This window comes from Hylobates moloch, unplaced genomic scaffold (assembly GCF_009828535.3).
Source record: "Hylobates moloch isolate HMO894 unplaced genomic scaffold, HMol_V3 SCAFFOLD_3, whole genome shotgun sequence".
Taxonomy (NCBI): Eukaryota; Metazoa; Chordata; class Mammalia; order Primates; family Hylobatidae; genus Hylobates; species Hylobates moloch.
In genome coordinates, this window is record NW_026652278.1 from 147725847 (window position 1) to 147732785 (window position 6939).

The 6939-nt window shown below is 42.5% G+C and overlaps 1 pseudogene; it reads left to right on the forward strand.

Annotated features, from left to right (window-relative positions):
• Positions 1 to 2314: 2314 nt before the first annotated feature.
• LOC116480240 (fatty acid-binding protein 5-like) overlaps positions 2315 to 6939 on the forward strand; it is a 14960-nt pseudogene continuing 10335 nt past the window's right edge.

A 6939-nucleotide genomic window follows, 5' to 3' on the forward strand; every position in this document is an offset into this window, starting at 1 on the left:
AAACTTAGAAGCTGCTGCACTTGTTCTAGCCACTTCGAGTTCCTGGCTCTGCCCTCAGGTCTCTGCTCCTCCAGCCCGAGAAGGTCACCTGACTGCCAAGAATAAAGCTTAGAAATAAAGCAGATCTCTTCTCTCTTCCACCAGGTTTCCCAAGGCTGTTGTAGGTCCTTTTTAGAGCTACAGTTAGGCATCATCCTGACTAGGAACTCAGTTCTGCTCAGACTCAGCTTGGAAACGAAGTAGCTGGATGCCTTGTGATGTTTGTCTGGTTCAACCCTTACTACAGAACAGGGGCAATCCATCTGCTGTTCATTTCTTCCTCTCAAATGACCACCTCTCCTGCAATCCTGTCCTTTCCAGAAATTATCTCCTTTATTTTAGAAAGCGCTGCCTCAAATAAATGATTTGACCAACTAAATGATTTGATGTCTTTGTCAGTGCCATTATTCTTGAAGGCATGGATAATCTATCCACTGCAGACTTTTCCCTGAGGCAGATTTTTCTAAAAGGTGATATCTTTGGTCAAAGGGGGCTTTTAATAGGCACGGTGAAAGGTTCTACCTTTTCTGAGATAATTACTGGCAACTGGGGTTAGCAAGACAGTGAGGCACTTTATCCTTTATCACTTGCTGTGAATGAAATTGACTAGGATCATACACAGCAGGGGTCAAGGGTAAAGTGCTTCCTTGCTTGAGTTCAGCTTGTGCTACCTCTCCTCTTGCAAGAAAGGGAAGAAAGGAAAGGGAAACGGACTCAAGGTAAACAGACAAAATGTCGCCTGTAGTTAAAAGCTTTCCACCAGAGGCCCCTAATGAGATCTATTCTTTCTGAATGACATAGGGTTTTCATCAACCAAGATTATGTAAACTAATGAAGTTTATAGGCAGAATTCCAAACTCGGCCATTCTACTATAAAATATTTTTAATGGAACTTGTTTTTCTTTAATGTTATTTAGATCAGGTTTACAAGAAAATCCAAAAAGCCAATGTTTATCAGGATAATGATTAGCATCACAAATAACTTCATCTTCTAGGCCCAGTAGCCATCAGTTTACTTATATTGCTTATGACCTACCTCAGGTGACGATATGCATATACATATATAACACATGTGAAGCCTACCACATGCCAGACACTAAGTACTCTGTACATATTACCCCACTAAATACCCTATGAAGTAGATATTATTATGGCCATTTTACAGATGGTGTAACTGAGACACAGAGGGGTAAGTATCTTGTCCAAGGTCACAACAATAAGTAAATGGTGGAGCCAGAATAGTTTAGATCCTTGCTACTCCAAGTGTGGTCTGGGAACCAGCAGGGTGGGCATCACCTGGGATCTTGATGGAAATGCAGACTCTCAAGCCCACCCCGGTCTCGCTCTGTCACACAGGCTGGAGTGCAGTGGCATTATCTTGGCTCACTGCAACCTCTATCCCCTGGGTTCAAGCAATTCTCCTGCCTCAGCCTCCCAAGTAGCTGGGATTACAGACGTGAACTGCCACACCTGGCTAATTTTTATATTTCTAGCAGAGACGAGGTTTCACCATGTTGGCCAGGCTGGTCTGGAGCTACTGACCTGAAGTGATCCCTCCACCTCGGCCTCCCAAAGTGCTGGGATTACAGGAGTGAGACAGCACACCCACCCCAGAATCTGCATTTTAACAAGCCTCTCCAGGAGAATAATTTCCACATTAGAGTTTTAAAACCATTTGCTTAAATAATCTTAGATTACTTCTTCCTGTGCTTTAAAAATCTGCTTATGGCTTCAGACTTTGGGAAATAAGGTGTACTTGGTTGGCTTATTAAGAAAAAAAAAAAGAATTTTAAGATGGTTTTGTGTCCTTTCCCCAGCACCAACCTCCCCCAGATAATCAACTTCTCAAGAGAAAAAAAACAGTTTAAAAAAATTATTAAATTTCTATTATTTGAAGGTGCCTTCCTTTCATTAAACCATGATAGAAAACCTTATAAAATATGTACTATATCCCCCAAATTACAGATTTTTTAAAAACTGAGTTCAAAAGAGTTAAGGGGAAAGCCTACATTGGTGTCTAAGTTTACAGTTTTTGCTTCTTGAAGCAGGATCTTCATGCTTACACTTATTTCCTAGTAGGTAGCACAGGGCCTGGCACATAGTAAACAATCAACTTATCTTTCATTTAATAATTTTTTCCCATCCTGTTTCAACAATAGAAACTTCTTTTTGCTTAATCAAAAGCATTTCACCCTGATTTAAAGAAGTGATATTCACAGTGCGCTGCCCATGACGACCCTGCTCAGCTTGCTCTGCACACCCTCCTGTGCCCACCATGACCACTGTTCAGCAGCTGGAAGACGATGCCTAGTGGACAGCAAAGGCTTTGATGAATAAGTGAAGGAACTAGGAGTGGGAATAGCTTTATAAAAAATGGGCACAGGGGTGGAGCCAAGATGGCCGAATAGGAACAGCTCCGGTCTCCAGCTCCCAGCCCCAGCGACACAGAAGATGGGTGATTTCTGCATTTCTGCTTGAGGTACCGGTTTCATCTCACTAGGGAGTGCCTAACAGTGGGTGCAGGACAGTCGGTGAAGCGCACTGTGCGCGAGCCGAAGCAGGGCGAGGCATTGCCTCACTCGGGAAGCGCAAGGGGTCAGGGAGTTCCCTTTCCTAGTCAAAGAAAGGGGAAACAGACGGCACCTGGAATATCGGGTCAGTTCCATCCTAATACTGCGCTTTTCCAACGGGCCTGGAAAACGGCACACTAGGAGATTGTATCCCGCACCTGGCTCGGAGGGTCCTATGCCCATGGAGTCTCGCTGATTGCTAGCACAGCAGTCTGAGATCAAGCTGCAAGGCGGCAGCGAGGCTGGGGGAGGGGCGCCCGCCATTGCCCAGGCTTGCTTAGGTAAACAAAGCAGCCAGGAAGCTCGAACTGGGTGGAGCCCACCACAGCTCAAGGAGGCCTGCCTGCCTCTGTAGGCTCCACCTCTGGGGGCAGGGCACAGACAAACAAAAACTCAGCAAGAACCTCCACAGACTTAAATGTCCCTGTCTGACTGACAGCTTTGAAGAGAGTAGTGGTTCTCCCAGCACGCAGCTGGAGATCTGAGAACGGACAGACTGCCTCCCAAAGTGGGTCCCTCACCCCTGAGCAGCCTAACTGGGAGGCACCCCCCCAGTAGGGACAGACTGACACCTCATTCAACCGGGTACTCCTCTGAGACAAAACTTTCAGAGGAACTATCAGACAGCTGAATTTGTGGTCTCACGAAAATCCGCTGTTCTGCAGCCACCGCTGCTGACACCCAGCCAAACAGGGTCTGGAGTGGACCTCTAGTAAACTCCAACAGACCTGCAGCTGAGGGTCCTGTCTTGTAGAAGGAAAACTAACAAACAGAAAGGACATCCACACCAAAAACCCATCTGTGCATCACCATCATCAAAGACAAAAAGTAGAAAAAACCACAAAGATGGGGAAAAAACAGAGCAAAAAAACTGGAAACTCTAAAAAACAGAGCACCTCTCCTCCTCCAAAGGAACGCAGTTCCTCACCAGCAACGGAACAAAGCTGGATGGAGGATGACTTTGATGAGTTGAGAGAAGAAGGCTTCAGACGATCAAACTACTCTGAGCTACGAGAGGAAATTCAAAACAATAGCAAAGAAGTTAAAAACTTTGAAAAAAAATTAGAAGGATGGATAACTAGAATAACCAATGGAGAGAAGGGCTTAAAGGAGCTGATGGAGCTGAAAGCCAAGTTTCGAGAACTACGCGAAGATTGCAGAAGCCTCAGTAGCAGATGCGATCAACTGGAAGAAAGGGTATCGCTGATGGAAGACGAAATGAATGAAATGAAGAGAGAAGGGAAGTTTAGAGAAAAAAGAATAAAAAGAAATGAACAAAGCCTCCAAGAAATTTGGGACTATGTGAAAAGACCAAACCTACGTCTGATTGGTGTACCTGAAAATGATGGGGAGAATGGAACCAAGTTGGAAAACACTCTGCAAGATATTATCCAGGAGAACTTCCCCAATCTAGCAAGGCAGGCCAGCATTCAGATTCAGGAAATACAGAGAACGCCACAAAGATACTCCTCGAGAAGGGCAACTCCAAGACACATAATTGTCAGATTCACCAAAGTTGCAATGAAGGAAAAAATGTTAAGGGCAGCCAGAGAGAAAGGTCGGGTTACCCACAAAGGGAAGCCCATCAGACTAACAGCTGATCTCTCCGCAGAAACTCTACAAGCCAGAAGAGAGTGGGGGCCGATATTCAACATTCTTAAAGAAAAGAATTTTCAACCCAGAATTTCCTATCCCACCAAACTAAGCTTCATAAGTGAAGTAGAAATAAAATACTTTACAGACAAGCAAACGCTGAGTGATTTTGTCACCACCAGGCCTGCCCTAAAAGAGCTCCTGAAGGAAGCACTAAACATGGAAAGGAACAACTGGTACCAGCCACTGCAAAAACATGCCAAATTGTAAAGACCATCAAGGCTAGGAAGAAACTATAGCAACTAATGAGCAAAATAACCAACTAACATTATAATGACAGGATCAGATTCACACATAACAATATTAACGTTAAATGTAAATGGGCTAAATGCTCCAATCAAAAGACACAGACTGGCAAACTGGATAAGGAGTCAGGACCCATCAGTGTGCTGTATTCAGGAAACCCATCTCACGTGCAGAGACACACATAGACTCAAAATAAAGGGATGGAGGAAGATCTATCAAGCAACTGGAAAACAAAAAAAGGCAGGGGTTGCAATCCTAGTCTCTGATAAAATAGACTTTAAACCAACAAAGATCATAAGAGACAAAGAAGGCCATTACATAATGGTAAAGGGATCAATTCAACAAGAAGAGCTAAATATCCTAAATATATATGCACCCAACACAGGAGCACCCAGATTCATAAAGCAAGTCCTCAGTGACCTACAAAGGGACTTAAACTCCCACACAATAATAATGGGAGATTTTAACACCCCACTGTCAGCATTAGACAGATCAACGAGACAGAAAGTTAACAAGGATATCCAGGAATTGAACTCAGCTCTACATAAAGTGGACCTAATAGACATCTACAGAACTCTCCACCCCAAGTCAACAGAATATACATTTTTTTCAGCACCACACCACACCTATTCCAAAATTGACCACATAGTTGGAAGTAAAGCTCTCCTCAGCAAATGTAAAATAACAGAAATTATAACAAACTGTCTCTCAGACCACAGTGCAATCAAACTAGAACTCAGGATTAAGAAACTCACTCAAAACCGCTCAACTACATGGAAACTGAACAACCTGCTCCTGAATGACTATTCGGTACATAATGAAATGAAGGCAGAAATAAAGATGTTCTTTGAAACCAACGAGAACAAAGACACAACCTACCAGAATCTCTGGGACACATTCAAAGCAGTGTGTAGAGGGAAATTTATAGCACTAAATGCCCACAAGAGAAAGCAGGAAAGATCCAAAATTGACACCCTAACATCACAATTAAAAGAACTAGAAAAGCAAGAGCAAACACATTCAAAAGCTAGCAGAAGGCTAGAAATAACTAAAATCAGAGCAGAACTGAAGGAAATAGAGACACAAAAAACCCTTCAAAAAATTAATGAATCCAGGAGCTGGTTTTTTGAAAAGATCAACAAAATTGATGGACCGCTAGCAAGACTAATAAAGAAGAAAAGAGAGAAGAATCATATAGATGCAATAAAAAACGAAAAAGGGGATATCACCACCGATCCCACAGAAATACAAACTACCATCAGAGAATACTACAAACACCTCTATGCAAATAAACTAGAAAATCTAGAAGAAATGGATTAATTCCTTGACAAATACACCCTCCCAAGACTAAACCAGGAAGAAGTTGAATCTCTGAATAGACCAATAACAGGTTCTGAAATTGTGGCAATAATCAATAGCTTACCAACCAAAAAGAGTCCAGGACCTGATGGATTCACAGCCGAATTCTACCAGAGGTACAAGGAGGAACTGGTACCATTCCTTCTGAAACTATTCCAATTGATAGAAAAAGAGGGAATCCTCCCTAACACATTTTATGAAGCCAGCATCGTCCTGATACCAAAACCTGGCAGAGACATAACCAAAAAAGAGAATTTCAGACCAATATCCTTGATGAACATTGATGCAAAAATCCTCAATAAAATACTGGCAAACCGAATCCAGCAGCACATCAAAAAGCTTATCCACCATGATCAAGTGGGCTTCATCCCTGGGATGCAAGGCTGGTTCAACATATGCAAATCAATAAATGTAATCCAGCATATAAACCGAACCAAAGACAAAAACCACATGATTATCTCAATAGATGCAGAAAAGGCCTTTGACAAAATTCAACAACCCTTCATGCTAAAAACTCTCAAGAAATTAGGTATTGATGGGACGTATCTCAAAATAATAAGAGCTATCTACGACAAACCCACAGCCAATATCATACTGAATGGGCAAAAACTGGAAGCATTCCCTCTGAAAACTGGCACAAGACAGAGATGCCCTCTCTCACCGCTCCTATTCAACATAGTGCTGGAAGTTCTGGCCAGAGCAATCAGGCAGGAGAAGGAAATAAAGGGTATTCAATTAGGAAAAGAGGAAGTCAAATTGTCCCTGTTTGCAGATGACATGATTGTATATCTAGAAAACCCCATTGTCTCAGCCCAAAATCTCCTTAAGCTGATTAGCAACTTCAGCAAAGTCTCAGGATACAAAATTAATGTACAAAAATCACAAGCATTCTTGTACACCAATAACAGACAAACAGAGAGCCAAATCAGGAGTGAACTCCCATTCACAATTGCTTCAAAGAGAATAAAATACCTAGGAATCCAACTTACAAGGGATGTGAAGGACCTCTTCAAGGAGAACTACAAACCACTGCTCAATGAAATCAAAGAGGATACAAACAAATGGAAGAACA